This window comes from Cebus imitator, unplaced genomic scaffold, assembly GCF_001604975.1.
Source record: "Cebus imitator isolate Cc_AM_T3 unplaced genomic scaffold, Cebus_imitator-1.0 Scaffold548, whole genome shotgun sequence".
Classification (NCBI taxonomy): domain Eukaryota; kingdom Metazoa; phylum Chordata; class Mammalia; order Primates; family Cebidae; genus Cebus; species Cebus imitator.
In genome coordinates, this window is record NW_016107863.1 from 1,012,963 (window position 1) to 1,030,824 (window position 17,862).

General features: G+C 44.5%; 1 protein-coding gene and 1 pseudogene across 10 annotated transcripts in view; both read right to left on the reverse strand.

The window, feature by feature from the left end:
- The window catches only part of HECW1 (HECT, C2 and WW domain containing E3 ubiquitin protein ligase 1), a 453,917-nt gene that overhangs the window by 270,333 nt on the left and 165,722 nt on the right, over positions 1 to 17,862 (reverse strand). The gene's annotated exons all lie outside the window — the stretch shown is intronic.
- Positions 1 to 17,862, reverse strand: part of LOC119469021 — a 28,651-nt pseudogene that overhangs the window by 2,444 nt on the left and 8,345 nt on the right.

The window sequence follows — 17,862 nt, forward strand, 5'->3', positions numbered from 1 at the left end:
AATATAGAGGCATCTCTCTCTCCTTCTACATTTCATACCTGTGTTGGCAACATAAAGGCATCTCTCTCTCCCCTCACATTTCATACCTATCCCTCTTGCTCCTTTGAAAGGAGACAAAGCCAGTTCACATCCCAGATGGGGCCACAGGTAGCACGTTCCTTCCCAGGTTCCTTCCCTGTCATCACTGTGTCCACTCCCGGCTCTTTCTAGCTCCTGTTACTCAGTTCCAATTCTGGCTGCCATTAGCCTTAGCCACACCAGGCTGCATCATCTCAGTACCAGGCCATGATAGGAAGATGGGCAGAGATGGTTTACGTCAAGAGATTCCTATTGGAAGTGGAAGGAAATAAGGAAGAACTGGCTATATATATATATATATATATATATATACACACATATATATATACATATATATATACACACACACATATATATATACACACATATATGTATATATATACATATATGTATATATACACATATATATACACACACACACATATATACATACACATACATATATATATATATGTCTGTGTGTGTGTGTTTGTGTATAGAATAGGTCTTTCTGTAATGATTTAGGATAAAGTGGGGTAATTGAAAGAATAAGGAGGAGAATTAACCCACCAGCATCTCCATCAAGTTCTCAACATTGATGGAAGAAAGAAATCACAAAGGGGCAAAGGCAAAGCATTGCTTTTTAAGTGAGTCACAGCAGAATGGACACATGTCCAACAGAGTAAGAGCTCCACGGGAAAAAGTCCAACAGCCCCACTGCCGCTCCCACCAGTTCCAGCCGCGCAGAATCTTTGCTCAACAGTGTGGTATAGGTTCACATTAAATTCCATGAGAATACTGTTTAATTGGTGCTACCTCCTTGACTTTCTATAGCAATTACCAGAAGGCAAACCGATGATTATCATCTCACTAAGACATTTTTCACTTGTAAGCTGATGCTTAGACATCTCCGGCCTCAAGGATACGGTAATATATTCAAGGGCACTCACTGTCATTTCCACTGGTTACAAGCCAAGCCACCTACGTCCAGACTAATAGAAACTCAGACGTCTCAATGATCTGGATATTTTAGAATTTCCTTTTCATTTGAGGTTTGGATTAATTATTCAGATAACATCTCTAATTTTCCATTTTACCTTGTATGCAGAAAACAGCAGAGATGGAAGTGCGGTCTCACTCCAGAGAACAGGAGCTGTGAAAGGAGCCAAGAGATACGGGGGCAGCAGGCACAGGCTGCACCTCGCAGAAAGCGGTGGTGACAGAGACTGGCTCATCGCAGTGAGGCCCCTGGCTTGCCATTCAAACTGCTCCTCAGGCTTTCCACAAAGCTCCAAGAGATGAAGTATGGAAAGGAAAGTGAGAAAATGAAAGTATTTTGGGTTTTTTCAAGAGGAAACATGAGTTCTGAGGAAGCCAGAGCCACAGGTACATGCTAATGGGTCTTAATGCCCACGTACTCCAAGACGTGGGTTTTGCTCTTTGCAAAGGACGGGTCTTATTGCCATCAGTCGTCAGAGTCAACATCTTCATGTCAATGCCTCAATTACGATCCATGGATGGAGGCTGGCATATGACTACTGCTCTATTAATACTACTTGGAGGCAGTTAGAATCACATGCCAGGGAGACTGTAAACTGCTAAGGGTGCATTTCCCAGCACGGCTTCATTTATTTACCCATTCAGTCAACAAATGCACACGCCAAGCCCTGCCTGGAAAATGAACTGAAATCTAAACGACGGCATGTGTCCTGGAGAGTCAGGACTTATTTACGTGAAAAATTAATAACTCCAAACATTCTATGAACTTTTGCATACCCAATTGCCAAAGTGAGGTTATTAGAAGAAAGTACCCCACTGCAGGGGGAGAGTGGGGTGAATATTACTAACAGAGAGAACGGTGCACATCCAACTAGAATACAAAGGTACCAGAGGATATACTCTAAGTCCTATCCGATCTAAATTTTTTTCTTCTATTTTTCCCCAGAGACAGGGTCTCATTCTGTCACCCTGGCTGGAGTTCAGTGGTGCCACTAAAGCTCACTGCAACCTCAAATTCCTGGTTAAGCTATCTTTCTGCATCAGCCTCTTGAGTAGTTGGGACCACAGTCATGTACCACCATGCCTGGCTAATTAAGAAAAATGCTTTTGTAGAGACAGGTCCCTCCATGTTGACCCGGCTGGTCTCCAACTCCTGGCCTCCAGTGATCCTCCTGCTTTGTCCCTGCAAAGTGCTGGGAGTACAGGTGTGAGCCACCATGGCTGACCTAATTTAGAACTTTTAGAAAATCACTATGTTGTTTCCTAGTGACTCCACTGTATATGTATTTAAATTGCCATCTTATAAACACCCTGGAGAAGAATTCTTAGAGCCAAACACAATGCAGCCGTATTTCTCAGTTTTAGGATGTTCATCAAAATCTGGGCAATAATTTTCATCTCAATTACAGGCATGATAAACTCTTGCTGTGACTGGTGCCTGGGCGTCCTGCAAACCACCCTGGAGAACGGCTCCTTCTGAGAGTGCTCGAACCACTCCTCTCCTTGGCTACCACTCTGAGCACTATCCCTAGAGCGTACTGGCCACACACATCCACAGGAGATATGTTCCACACAGTATCTGCTTTGCAGGATGCAAAAATGATCTGAAAGATGATAAAAAGCAATTTTCATAATTAATACATTTCCACCTACTGATTAGGAACTATTAGAAATAAATAAACAAAAGTGATTGGCGTATTTCGGCAAGGACTCCAACTTAAGGACTGAAATGTGCCCTTGCTCTGATTGTATCTAATTCAGTTCAGTTGAGCAAACATCCATTGAATATCTACTGTGTGTAAAGCTCTGGGGCAGCTGTTGTTCAGCATATGATCCCCATTCGCAGGTCAAAACAACAGAAGCAGAAAAAGCTGAGTGCATGAGATGAAAACAAAATTAAAAATAAAACAATCTTCTTCCTGGAGATTCTAATTCAATAGGCTGGGTGGGGCCCAGGGAGCTATATTTTACCAAGCATCAGCTCAGCCTGGTTCTGACCAGCAGGCAAGCACTCAGAGGGAGGCCATCACTGTCTCTAATTGGTGGTTGTCACAAAAAGCTGCAAAGAGGAGGTAGAGTCACCTTGAGATATTTCAACAACAACTGCATGTTAAGTGCCTTGAAGACACAGGTCAGACTTGGGCAAGCACAGGACAGAGAAGGGCACGTTTCCAGCCAGGAGCAGAGCTGTGGAGGCCGCAAAGTGTACCCTGAATGGCTGGCCCTCTTGAGAGACGTCAAGAAGATCATAGGAACAGTTCACTTCTAAATGAACTCATCAGCCTTATTTTTTCCATTAGTTCACATTTGGCCTCATTTCTCAATCCAGAATGGTGCAAAGGAGCCCTAAACCTGAACTGAGACAAACGATTCAGGATAAATTTTTGCTGGATGTCAGAGCACGGGGAATGAGAGAGGAGAGAGGAGGACTCATATTTCAACTTGAGGCTTCCTTGGCTGTGTCCACAGCTGTGCTGCTGAGTTCAGAGTTGAGCATTCGTGAGTACGTGTCTTGTCATGAACAAGAGGCCTCACTGTCACCACTAGGAGGACACACCATAGCCCTTCCGGGGCATCAAGAAAAGCTGAACCACACTGCAAATTCCAAAGACCTAAGAGAAGTCCAGGGTTGGGACTTTTGAGGAAAACCAGTCCATGCAAAAAATGTGAAAAATACCAAAAACTAAGAAAAAACAGCAAGCCCTCATAACTATGTATCACAGAGACTACCAGAATAATTAGGCAGAAATGTTTCCTTCATTTTTCCTTCATGGGTTTTGCAAGATAGTTGGGACCACACATTTTTGTATTCTGCTTTTTAAAATGCTTAACTATTATAGTAGAAAATTCCTCCTTTTATGTGACTAAAAACATACCACAAAATTATTTCAATAAACATTTTAACACATGGTTATGTATAATAATAATTAGCAAGGTAATTCTATTTTTGAAAATAAAGGTTGCTCTAATTTTTCTTTATTATAAGTAATGCTAATTAAGCAAGCATGACCACGGGCCAATGAAAATATCTAAGTCAAAAGCAGCAATTTGTCTATAGATTTGAGTTGTTAAAAAAATAATTAAAAACAATATGTCAATGTCATAGATGCCATTACTTTTGGAAAACAATTTATTGCATCTTTCTCTGTTTATCCGGTGTGAGTATGAACAGGCTTACAATGAATTGGCTCCCTTACCAAAGTGATGTAGGAATTACTGCTCAGAGCTATGAGACTGGGAGATAGTGGGACATAAACAAAGGTCTCTTTGAAGGCCTTTAAAAGAGCTGGAAAACAGTTAGTCATGCAGATGTCCCACTGCTGCCACCAGCCCCACCCCCACCTCTCCTCTCTCTCTAGGGCCTCAGGCCTGCCTGCCCGCTGCTTTTTTCTTCACTCTAGGGAAAGGCTCCCTCCAAGAGCAGGCTGATCCGGGTCCCAGGGAGCAGAAACGTCTCCATCTTCAGTATTGGTGCCCCCGTTGAAGACGGCATGACAGTGGAGCACCCCTGAACATAAAGGCCAGGGATTGGGAATGTGAAAGGAAAATAAACCCCAGGACCTTAAAATCACTAAACTACAGGGAAAAGTCACGCTGGGAACTGTCTTGGGCCAACCTGCCCCCATTCTATTCCTATGTAAGATAGCTACAAAGATAAACAAGCCATATACCTCCCTCGCAATTATAAAAACTCCATATATCTCCCTCGCAATTATAAAAAGGCTAGGTACCTCCCTCTCTCCCTCACAAAAGGAAATTCCTTGTGGACAAATAACAGGCAGGATTCAAAGTCATCCCTCTGCCCACAGGAGACAATGCCTATCTGATTTTTCTTTTTTTTCCCCCTGCTATTGTTTCACTAAGCCAGACTAAGGCATAAGTGACTGCTTCTGTAAATTGTGTATTCAGTGAAAAGCTAATGAGAAACTGGAAAGAATGTAACTGTTTTTCTCTTATCTGCCTGTGACCTGGAAGCCCCCACCCTCCTTGGAGTTGTCCTGAATCAATGTACGTCTTACATATATTGATTAAAGTCTCATGTCTCCCTAAAATGTATAAAACCAGGCTGTTCCTCAGCCACCTGGGCTCATGTTGTCAGGACTTCCCGAGGCTGCGTCATGGGCACATCCTTAACCTCGGCAAAATAAACTTTCTACACCAATGGAGACCTGTCTCAGATACTTTTTGGTTTATAGGGACAAAAGCCTTTGAAGTAAGACTGACCTGGGCTTAAACTCTCTTCCACCTGCTGTGCGATCCTGACCAATGATGAGGCTCTCCCAGTGTCAGCAGGTTGTATCAAATAAGCCCTGATCCCTTCAGGAAATGTTGCTACAGTCACAAAACTGGAAGCTGGGACTGGAATGGGGACCCAGGAGCCAAGAATTAGCCAGGTGAATAATCTGCTTTTTTCTGACTGCATCCCGTGAGACTGGGAGGAGCTAGTTGTACAGCAACAGTGGCAGCTGATTACCCAGGACTTCTGGAAGGCTCCTGGGAGGCTGAGTCACCTCACCTCTCTGTGCCAAGAAAGTGCTATCTTAGAAACACCCTCTGTCTCATCTCCCCCTCCCGCCATGGGAACAGCAGGCTGCCGGACTATTGCCATTGCCTTGGAGATCTTCCCTGTTGCGGTCACCTGTGTGGATGTACATGGTGCTCTTAAAGCCAGTTAATGGACATGCCGAAGGTACCAGAACATCTGTGGTCCTAGGAGATGCAGCACCATTTTTCCTTTTGGAAGTGAGCAGCTCCAAGTGGGAAAACAGGGAATTTCACTGAGAGGTTTCCACTGCAATGTACCTGAAACTTTGCCCCTACAGCAGTGGTACCCAACCTTTTTGGTACCAAGGATGGATTTCATGGAAGACAATTTTTCCAAGGACAGCGTGGTGGGGGTGTTTTTGGGATGAAACTGTTCCACCTCAGATCATCAGACATTATTTATATTCTCATAAGGAGCCTGCCACCTAGATCCTTCGGATGCGCAGTTTACAATAGGGTCCTCGCTCCCGTGGAAATCTAATGTTGCCACTGGTCTGATGGGAGGCAGAGCTCAGGTGGTAATGCTGGCTTGCTGCCGCTCACCTCCTGCTGTGTGGCCCAGTTTTTAACAGGCCATGGGCTGGTACCAGTCTGTGCCCTGGGGCTTGAGGACCCCTGCCCTAAGGGTTTAAAGATTATATAATGCACTAAAATAAAGTTTCTAATTTAAAAAATTAAATTATATTTTAGTTTAAAAACAAAATCCCACCACCACACCAGAGGCTGTCTTTAGATCTGGAGTGCTCCTTTAGGCAGGTGATGCCAAGGGTTGAGGACCGAAGAAGCTGCGAGCAATGGCAGCAAGATATGGTCTGGAGCCAGGGAACCTAAGGCTGTTTCACGCCAACTTCTTAGAACTAAATTAAAAGGAAAGCCCTAACTCTCCCTGCCTAAGTAACAAAAGGACCAGAGGCTACTCCCTTTGACCTTTCCCGCACTGCAGATGGGAAATTGGCCTTCGGCAACCAACAGACTGATTGTGAGCTACCACTTCAGTTATAGGAGGTGAGCATGAAGTGGCCGATGGGAAGCCTCTAGGGGGTACTTGAACCCAAGAAGATTCTGTATCCGGGCCCTTGAGCCGCTGCTCCGGTCGCTCCCACACTGTGGAGTGTACTTTCATTTTCAATAAATCCTGGCTTTCGATCTTTTGTTGCTTCATTCAACCTGCAGTCACAACCCTCTACTGGTTACATCTCCTGGTGACATCTCCAGAGTTTGCCTTGTCCTACTATAGGAGCTGAGCTGAAGACAAAGCCCTCACACCCTGCTGGGACAGTCTGCCTCACCTGCATAACCTCAGAGAAGAGCCCCGGGTGCTGGGTGACGTGTGTTGGATAGAAAAGGTATGTCACCAAGGGCCACCTTCCTAGCTTTGTTCCCAGCCCTCCTCTCCTCACACCTTGCCACTTACTGCTCAGCTATCCCCTGAGCTTGTGTTACACTTGTGCTTAGTCCTTGGGGATTTCAGGGGACCCAGCAACAAATACAACTGGCTTCTATTCTACTCTGACTTTGTGACCCTGGGTATGAATTGGGCTTCAGTTGTTCTTATAACTACACCTCTACCCTGGTGCCTTGTTATCCAGGCTGGTTCCCAGGGACTTTGAGATACACAGGAGGGAACAGGTGCTTTGGATCTGGACGGACCTTTGCACAAGTGCTGGCCATAAAACTTACCAGCAGTGTGCACTTATGAAAGCTACTTGGCCTCTCTGAGCCTCTGTTTCATCAGGTGAATAACTACTTGGCTGCTTGTGATGGGGCTTAGGACACATTATCCTAAGATATGATTGTAGAGACCAGAATACGCCACCCCAAAATATGCCTCTTTGGCATAAGGATTATTTTGAGCTGTTTATTTTGAGAAACTGCAGATGCAGAGAAGCTCTGAAACTGTTACCCTTTTGTAAGAGAAATTTACGTCTATAAAGGAAATCTCCATTTTTAAGGGTTTCTCTCTCTCAGCTCCCAGAAGAGAAGGGTGACCCTGAATCACTGACTGAATTAATGGAGAAGGCAGGGACTTAAAACGGCACAAAAAGTCTTACCTTTGTTTAAAGAGCTTTTCTTGACACCTCATCTTAACTGGGCCTTTCCCCAGACCCTTCTGTCTTTGTATTGCAGAACAATGGTATTTAAGCCTGACTTCTAAGATAATACTTTGCAATCTACTTGAGATTTACCCATTTCTCTGAGTTTTCCCCCATGTACAGATGAGATATACATTATTAAACGTCTGCTTGTTTTTCTCTTGTTCATATTAATCTGTCTTTTGTTAGAGGGAGTCCCAGCTAAGAATTCATAAAGGGTGAAGGAGAAAACTGTTTTTCCTCCCTATAGGTCTAAACAGTGAAGAGAACGGAGGTGGGGTGCCTGGTCCCAGCAGGCTCTTGGCAATGGTTCGTGTTACTACTGTGAGTGTTCTCCAGATGTGGCCTTTGCTTGACGGAAACGTCATCCTGGCACCTCTGGGATGGGGTCCCTGCCTTGATTTGCCATTCTTCCTGGACCGAAAACTACTCCTGGAATTCGGTCCCACTATGGCTGTTAGGTCTCCGCCATGACCACGGCTGGCTTGGATCCCCAGCACTGCCTCCCTGGGCCCCACCATGGGCCCTCACATGGGGAAATCTTTGTTGGCACCGGATGCCCTCTATCACCTGCTACTTGTCACTGGGGCTCTGGACATTATGACCTCCCTGTCAAGCTCCCAGGGACTGTAAACCAAAAATAAAATCCAGGAATCTCCCAACTAACTGAATGGACCCCCTCTTGGCCAGGGGGACCCCAGAGAAACTTGAAAAACGGAATTCCCATCCATCACAGAAAGGGAGGCTGGACATGTCTCATTACACCCCCTCCCCTTTGGAGTTTAGACACAGCTAACCAGCATTAAGCTTAAAATCACAAGATCTCTACGTTATAGACAAAACAGACTCTTTGTGGGAATAAGATACCAAATTATAAACAAAACCTAAAGCCATGCAAGGCAAGCCACACCCTACAAACCATGAAATTTCATTAAACAGGCTTTTAAAAAATTATTATTATCTGGGTGTCATTTGGCTTACTTTCCAAATGGACTGTGATATAACATCACATGACAGATAGCAGACTCCGAAGGAAATAAAAATATTTTACCCCCAAATATATTTCTTTGATATCTTTTGAAATGGCCCTGCAAAGCCATCTTTTGAGGGGGCAATTTGCATCTGTAGAGAATCTCCCTGAATGCAGACAGGCCTTCCCTTTCTAGACCTTTCTTAGATCTAGGAGAGATTAACGAAGAATCTGACAGTTAAGGTCTGAAAACAGACATTTACAATCTGTCTTTCTGAAGTCTTCAACCTGTAAGGCTTCATCTATATAACAAAAGCCTTGGCCTCCACAACCCGCTTTTTCCGAACTCCAGCTTTGCTTTCTACTGACTTCAAGTCTTTAGACAAAGCTCACCTCTCTCAACCAATTGTCAACTAAAGAATCCCTAAAACCCAGCTATGACTTGTAAGCCCCCACTTCAAGATGTCCCGCCTTTTCCTGCCTAATCAGTGTACACTTTCCATGAGCTGATTAATGTCCTTTCCTGTAACTTCTGTCTCCCTAAAATGTAGAAAACCAAACTGTAACCTGACCGCCTCGGCCACACTTTTTCAGAACCTCTTGAGACTGTTTTTAAGGCAGTGGTCACTTACAGTGGCTCAGAAAAAACCTCTTTAAATATTTTACAAAGTTTTGTTCTTCCGTTGACAGGACCACCTATGGGCCAGGTCGATGGGCACACGCCTGATCCACCAGCGGTGGCTAGATTACTGTCCTCGGGGTCCTGGTTCCTCCTCTTCTACTCTAGCCAGTAACCTCCTGAAGTTGTCATTCTTACAAGTAAGAACATCAGGGAGGTCTCATGAAGAGGCTGGAACCCAGCCCCTGTAAGGGTAGAGCTGCCACTGCATGTAGGAGCAGCGTTAGAAAGTGCTGGAGATGGCATCCATTCCTTGCCTGGGAGATTAATGAATGCCTAGTACCAGCCAGGCACTGTTGTAGGCAGTGGGATAATAGATTGGTGAGTTAAAGTGACAAAAGCCCCGCCCCCCCGCCCTGTGTGGAGCTTGTATTTGACTGCTTATAGTGCACCTGGATGGCCGGGCGTGGTGGCTCAAGCCTGTAATCCCAGCACTTTGGGAGGCCGAGGCGGGTGGATCACGAGGTCAGGAGATCGAGACCATCCTGGTCAACATGGTGAAACCCTGTCTCTACTAAAAATACAAAAAATTAGCTGGGCATGGTGGCGCGTGCCTGTAATCCCAGCTACTCAGGAGGCTGAGGCAGGAGAATTGCCTGAACCCAGGAGACAGAGGTTGCGGTGAGCCGAGATCGCGCCATTGCACTCCAGCCTGGGTAACAAGAGCGAGACTCCGTCTCAAAAAAAAAAAAAAAAAAAAATAGTGCACCTGGATATGCCTGTAACTAAAATATAAGAACAAGGCAAGAGAGGTGGGCTGGGGCCAAGTCTGGGGAGCCCTGAATGTCGGCAGAGGAATTTGTCTTTGGGGTGAGTTACCAACAGTGGGTGAGATGAACCACTGCACACCCGTCAGGAAGAGTGGAGAGTAACAGGGGAAAATGGACTTTTAGAAAAACGTCTTCAACAAGAGAGGGTGGGTGAATAATGACAATAAAACCTTTGCACAGCATTTTCCAATTTATAAGAGGCTTTATCAGCTATCATGTCTCACAATCCTCCTGGGCTCTGGGAGTCAAATAAAGGCCCCATTCAGAGATGAGTCTGGGCACCGAGGGGGCGACTAGCCGGGGGCCACAGGGTGAGTGAGTGGCGAAACAGGGCCTTGAAGCTCTGCCTTGTGGCATTTCATCTTCCAGTCTGCATATTTCCCTTTCCCAGCAAAGAGTGTATTTACCAAACACAGTGCATATTTTCTCTCCAAGAAGGATTTTCAACTTAAAAAATATGGAAAGCTTTATTACAACGTTTGCAGAAAAATGTCAAGAGAGAGGAATACTATCAGTATTGCCTGAGGATTTTTTCCAAATACACGTGACCACTCTCCTCCCTCCCTGCTCCCAGATTTTGACAGTGTCATCTAGATGTGTCTAATTTGTAGGAGCTCCTGTGACTCTGCTACCTACAGCCTTCACTGCAGCATGTCCAGCCAATTCCCCTCCTCTTCTCACTGAGAAAGTTCAGTCCTGGTGGTTTGGGATGTACGTTTAGTTGCAAAAACCCCGGAGAAAGAAGAGATGTCAATATAACACTCTTGATGAAACAAGACAAGGGGAATGTTTCCCGTTTGTAACGTGCAGGAAATCATACAATGAGTGCTGGTGAGTTTCTTTCCTCAACTGTCTTCGTCTGTGTGGAGATCTAATATGCAGCTGAAGTCCGCCTCCAAAAATAAGTTCTTGGTTACCCCAGCCCCAAATGTGCTCTTTCCCATCTCTGTAGATGGTAACTCTATTCTTTCAGGTACCAGACTGAACACTGGACGCCTAGAGGCATCCTTGATGATTCTTCACACTCCTCAGGTGTAATCCAGCCAATGCTGAAATGCAAACAGTGTCTGAATCCAGACAATGCTGGCTTCAAAATCTGCCCTGTCCTCTGACCACTTCAGTCTCCCATCGCTGTCTTCCCAGCCTCAGCCACCAGTGTCTGTTACCTGGACTATCAGGTCTCTCGACTTCTAGCCTACATTCTGTTCTCCACAGAGCAGCCAGAGAAATGTTTAAAAAACTTAAATCAGGGCTGCACATGGTGGCTCCTGCCTGTAATCCCAGCATGTTGGGAGGCCGAGGCAGGAGGATCATTCTAGGCCAGGAGTTGGAGGCCAGCCTGGGCAATATAGTGAGACTGTTTCCAAACAAACAAACAAACAAACAAACGATGACCCTAAATCAGTTCACATCCCCTCTGCCAAACCCTCCGTGACTTCCTGCTCCCTCTATTGCCTCCTTTTCCCTTGGCTCCAGCAACCCTGGCCTCCTGGCTCTTCCTCCTGCCTGCCCATCACAGCTATGCCTTGGGGCCTCTGCACTCCCTGCTCCCATGCCAAGAATGCACACCCCCAGACATCTCCAGGCCTCTGGCCCTCCCTTCTTCAGGCCTCCACCCAGCATCTCCTCAGCACCTGCTCGTCTGCTCGTCTACTCCTCCCTTATCCCCTGTGTAACATCCTTTGCCATGCTCATGCTCTTTCCCTATGCCCTGTGTTATTTCTTTTTACAGAACCTAACACCACTGAAAACAAACATACGGTCTATTCGTTTATTGTTCATTTTCTCTCACAACAAGGTACATTCCATGAGAGTTAGGAGTTTGTTTTGTTCACTACTACATACCTCTCCTAACTCCCCCGAATGCCCAACCATCTTTAAACAATGCCCAGGACACAGCAAATTACTCCATAAGTTTTGAGTGGATAAATGAGAGAATATTATTGCTATCATTGTATGCAAATCCTTCACATCTACGGACTTTCACGTTTCATTAGGTATGCACAACTTAAATGATGACCTATGAAGTTCACGGTGCTTCAACAAAAGGCAGGCATTCATGCAGCATATGGAGCTTCCCGAACTTTGTCCACATTTTCAAAGTCTATGTAGGTCAAGGCTATGACTTTTTACTAGTTATAAGCTGTAATTCTGGGTGAGGCCTTGGTTGGTGATATCCCTACTCCCAAGCACTCTTGGGGTTGGGGTGTGGGTGGCAGTCTGAACTTTTACTGGACACAAAAGTCATTTAAAAAGTGGCAAACAAAAACTGTGCATTTGTCAATAGAAGTAGTAAAGAGGAAATAGTAGTTGCCATTTTTGAGAGCTTATCATTTGCCAGCACTTTCGCTAAATATTCCTTTAAATATTTACTATAATGAAACTGACATTCAGTATACTTTCTCAGGGTAGAAACTGATCAATGGTCAACTGAACGATCAGGAGAAAGGAAAATGCAGCAGTCAGCCTTCCTGCTTGCACCGCATCTCTGAAGGCTTGAGGACCCAAGCTAGCCTCAAAATAAAGGAAGGCTGTTATAGGGCTCCCCTGTCATGGGCATCCATATTGGGCAGTCTGGATGGCATTATCTCTGGGCTGCACAATCCGTGCTTCACATGGTCACAGTAGTTGGATCTCTGAGGTCTCTTTTCTTCAAAGAAATTTGCCTGTTTGGACTGTGCTGATTTCTCATCATCCCTCTGTTCAATTCATTTCTCTACCTGCCCTCCCTCCAAGTCATCCACCCTCTCAGGGTCCTGAGCTCCTCTTTTGAAAGCAAGGGCAATAATGTACTTGCCCTCTGGCCTGTCCTTTCCATCTTGGACATGGCTCCAAGGTCTCTCTGATCTATCTCTGTGGTCTCTGACTTGTTTGCAACTCGTATGACTTGCTGACATAGTCTGAGATGTCCCTAACTAGTTCCAGTGTTTAGGCCACTGGTCTTTGCCAAAACTTGGATTCCTAGTGCTTTCAGTATAATCTATTCCTCCATGTCTAAGCATTTTTCTGGGATTAAAAAGAGTTATCTTGCTATATAGCTCATTGTTATTTACTTATTTTGCTGACTCAGGTTCTTTATTTTTTGTTGAGATGGGGTCTTGCTCTGTCACCCAGGCTGGAGTGAAGTAGTGCAATCACAGCTCACTGTGGCCTCAACTTCCTGGGCTCAGTAGATCCTCCCACCTCAGCCTCCTGAGTAGCTGGGACTACAGGCATGAGCCACCACACCCAAATTTTTTTGTAGAGATGGGGTCTTGCCATGCTGCCCAGGCTGGTCTCAAACTCCTGAGCTCAAGTAATCCACCTGCCTTGGCCTCCCAAAGTGCTGGGATTATAGGTGTGGACAGGTTCTTTATTTTTTATGACTTTGGGTGGGCTCATTCCTTCCTGGCTGCACTCTAATGAGTGGCTACAGTCCAAGTGGCATATGCCTCATGAACTTCAGAGATCTTCACTGACCTCTGCAGGCTGCCTTTTCATCATGTAGTTCAGTGGTTGCCAACCTGGGATGCATGTCGAGATAACTTGAAGAGCATTAACCAATGCAGATATCTGGGCCCCAGCCTCCAGGGATTCTGACTTAACTGGCCAGTGGTATGGCCTGAGTATTAGGGTTTGTCAGAGTTCCACGGGTGAGACCCTAATCCAGCTTTTCTGCATACTAATCCCACGAAGCTCTCACAACAACCTGTTCTCTTTCCCCCTCTTTGTCTTGAACTGCATTTTACTGTGTCTATAAACACTGTCCTAGCAAGGCCCAGTTAGCAGTAAGGCTTGCTCTTTTTAAAAAGAGCTGGTCCATTTTTTACCCAAAAGTTATACTAAGTTCATATAACTATACTTGATAAATTCAAATATGAGAACCTTAAAACAACAACAACAAAATCCATATAGAAAGCACATAAATGTGAAGAAAGCACAAAGGGAATAAAATTGGAGTCCTTCAATGTTACAAATTATAAGACCTGGGGCAGTCCTGGGTCTGCCACTTGTCAGATCTGCAACCTTGGGTGTTTCTTAACCTTTTCCCTCCACAATTTCCTCATTAATAATATCAAATGTAGATTCTATGACTTCTCAGGTTTGTTGTGGAAAGAAAATGGAATAATACTCGTGAATGTACCTCATAGGTTATTATGTTATTAAGAAAAGAATAAAAATTATTTCAGAAAAGGGAAATGGGGGAGATGTTGTTCAAAGGATACATTTCAGTTAGATAGAGAGGAGTAAGTTCAAGTGATCTATTGTACACAGGGTGACGGGTGACTGTAGATAACTAGGTATTGCATTCTTGAAAACTGACAGGGGAATAGGTTTCCTTTCTCTCTCTTTCTTTCCCTCCCTCCCTCCCTCTCTTCCTTCCTTCCTTCCTTCCTTCCCTCCCTCCTCTCTCTCTCATTCTCTCCCTTCCTTTCTCTCCCTTCCTTCCTTCCTTTCTTCCCTCCCTCCCTTCTTCCTTCCTTCCTTTCTTCCCTCCCTCCCTCCCCTTCTTCCTTCCTTCCTTCCTTCCTTCCCTCCCTCCTTCCTTCTTTTCCTCCCTCCCTTCCTTCTCTCACTCTCTCCCTTCCTCTCTTTCTTCTCTTTCTTTCTTTCTTTCTTTCTCTCTCTCTTTCTTTTCTCTCTCTCTTTCTTTCTTTCTTTCTTTCTTTCTTTCTTTCTTTCTTTCTTTCTTTCTTTCTTTCTTTCTTTCTTTCCCCTTCCTTCCTTCCTTCCTTCCTTCCTTCCTTCCTTCCTTCTCTCTCTTTCTCCCTCTTTCCTTTTCTTCCTTCCTTCCTTCTTTCTTTCTCTCTCTCTCTCTTTCTCTCTTTCTTTCTTTCTCTTTCCCACTTTATTGCCCAGGCTGGTCTTGAACTCCTGGGCTCAAGTCATCTGCTGATCTTGGCCTCCCAAAGTGTTGGGATTACAGGCATGAGCCACTGCACTTGAGAATAGATTCAAGAGAATAGATTGTAAGTGAATAGATTTTAAGAGAATAGATTTTCACTGATCTCACCACAAAAAAATAAGAAGTATGTGAGGTAATGCATATGTTACTTAGATTGACTTAGCCATTCCACAATGCATACATATTTTAAGACAGCATATATATGATAAAGACACAGGAGTTTTATTTGTCAATGGAAAAATGTTTAAAAAAGAAAATTATTTCAGACTTGGGAAAACCAGTCCTCTCATTTCTTGTAAGATTACCTGTCACTAGGCAGGCTGCAGACCCAGGTGAGAAGGGTCCTGACCCCACAGTCCTGCTTTAGAGAGTCACGTATCTCAAACACAGGAGAGCCCTGCCGCTGGAGACCCCGTTATTAGCCCAGGCCTCTGACTCACTCCCCTACATCTATTCCCCTTGTCCTTGAATCCAAGGGCAGCCGCATCCCAGTGCTGGGAAGAGGCGTGGCTGTTCCACTCCTGACGCTCAAGGTAGCCACAGCTGGGGAAAGACTGCAGCAATGACATGCTCAGGTAGGAGAAATGACAATTCAATTAACTTGTCAACTGTTTCTCTCAGAAAACATGGATAAAATAGATTGCTGCATAAAAAAGCATCCTTTCCCAGCTGTGTCCTGTCTTAAGTTTTTCCTCTTCCAATTCAAGGTCCTACTTTTGCTCATGACCTAGCATGACAGAAGCTGAGGAACATTTTGCAATATTGAACAACATATGTTACTCTTACATCGATGAATCTGTAGGTCTAAATCAGTGCTTGGTAAACGTTTTGGTTTCAGGACTGACCAACACTCTTGAATATTATTGAGGATCCTAAAGAACTTTTATTTTTGTGGCTTATATCTATCAGTACTTATTAAGTTAGAAATTAAGGCAAAAAATGCAAACTATTTGTATTAGTTCATTTGAGAAGAATGATTAGAAACCCATAAATTTAATATGGATAACATATTTTATGCAAAATAAGTACATTTTCCAAAATTTAAAAAGGTGATAATTATGGTATCATTTAACATTTTTGCAAATGTCTTTAAGATCTGGCTTAACAGAAGACAGCTGGATTCTTACACATACTTCTGACTTCAATGGGTTGTGATTATCACACTTCATGAAGCTTCTGAAAAACTCTGGTGTGCAGTCGTGAGATAATGAGAGTGAAAAAGTCAATGAAATCTTAATATTGGCTGGGTGCAGTGGTTCAGCACTTTGGGAGGCTGAGGTGGGTGGATCACAAGGTCAAGAGATTGAGACAATCTTGGCCAACATGGTGAAACCCCGTCTCCACTAAAAACACAAAAGTAGCCAGGCATGGTGGCGGGTGCCTGTAGTCCCAGCTACTCAGGAGGCTGAGGCAGGAGAATCGCTTGAACCGGGGAGGCAGAGGCTGCAGTGAGCCGAGATCGCGCCACTGCACTCCAGTCCAGTGACAGAGCGAGACTTCGTCTCAAGAAAAAAAAAATAGCAATCTTAATATTGCTATGAAATTAGTTTTGATTAGTTTTTACCTTAGAGACCTTACTGAAGGCTCTGGAGGTCCTCCAGGGGTCTCCAAACTGTACACTGAGAATTTCTTTCTTTCTTTCTTTTTTTTTTTTGGAGACAGAGTCTCACTCTGTCACCCAGGCTGTAGTGCAGTGACACGATCTCAGCTGACTGCAACCTCCACCTCCCAGGTTTAAACAATTCTCCTGCCTCAGCCTCCCGAGTAGCTGGGATTACAGGTGCCTGCCACTGCACCCAGCTAATTTTTGTATTTTTGGTAGAGATGGTATTTTCCTGTGTTGGCCAGGCTGGGATTACAGGCATGAGCCATCATGCCCAGCCAACACAGAGAATTTATGTTCAAGATACAGCATCTGTGAAACATGATACTGATTCTATATATTGTCAGTTAAATGACTGTTGGATGCTAGAGAGGCAGATGATCTTATAATAATACTTAATAAAATATAATTATTGAAAGTGTTTAAAATCAGCTTTATTAGTGACTTTCATTTAAATTTGGTATTTAACAATTTTTAAAGATACAGTCCATGATACCTATTTATTATATTTCCTTGAACAGTTTGTATCTCACTTTGTAACTTCCTAATTCTTAATCATATCCTGGGTCTCTTTTCTTATTCTTGCTCTGCTCTGGGCCTGGCGTGTAGTGGGATTTGAGGCAGCCTGTGAACACTGAACTCTAGGCAAGAAACACGCCCAGAGGGGCTGGAAACCACTTTACAGAAGGCAGTTCTGACCCTTGTCACCAGCTCCTGTCATCCTAATGGTACCACAGGAAAGGAAGTTCTCAGCAGATGAGTGAAGTCAGCCAGAAACAATGTGACAAGGGCCCCTTGCCACAGCAGCTGGGCCTTGTCCTGCAGCCTGCCTTTCCTCCTGCTCTGTTCGAGCACCTGCCACTCAACTTGGTTCAGCCATCAAGCATCCTGGCTGGAGGGACATGCGTGACCCATGCAAACAGCCATAAGAGGCATGTTTGGTGATCTAAGCTGAGCAAGACATTGTTCCTGCTGTAAATACATGTCCTTCAATCTAGCAGTAGAAATTAAACCTGTAACTAAATAGCTGCACAACTAAAATCTGAGGCAGTGTTCAATAAAGTCACCTTGTTCTATGACAGCTGGAAAGGAAACACAATAAAGCCGGATGAAGAGGAACTTGAAGAAGGCTCGTGGAGGGAGTGTCAGACATGTTGAGACTTAAAGGATGCACGGCAGGACTTTGAATCCTTGCATAGGCAGGATGCTATAAGAATCCAATTCTGAGCTGAGCGTGGTGGCTCACATCTATAATATTAAA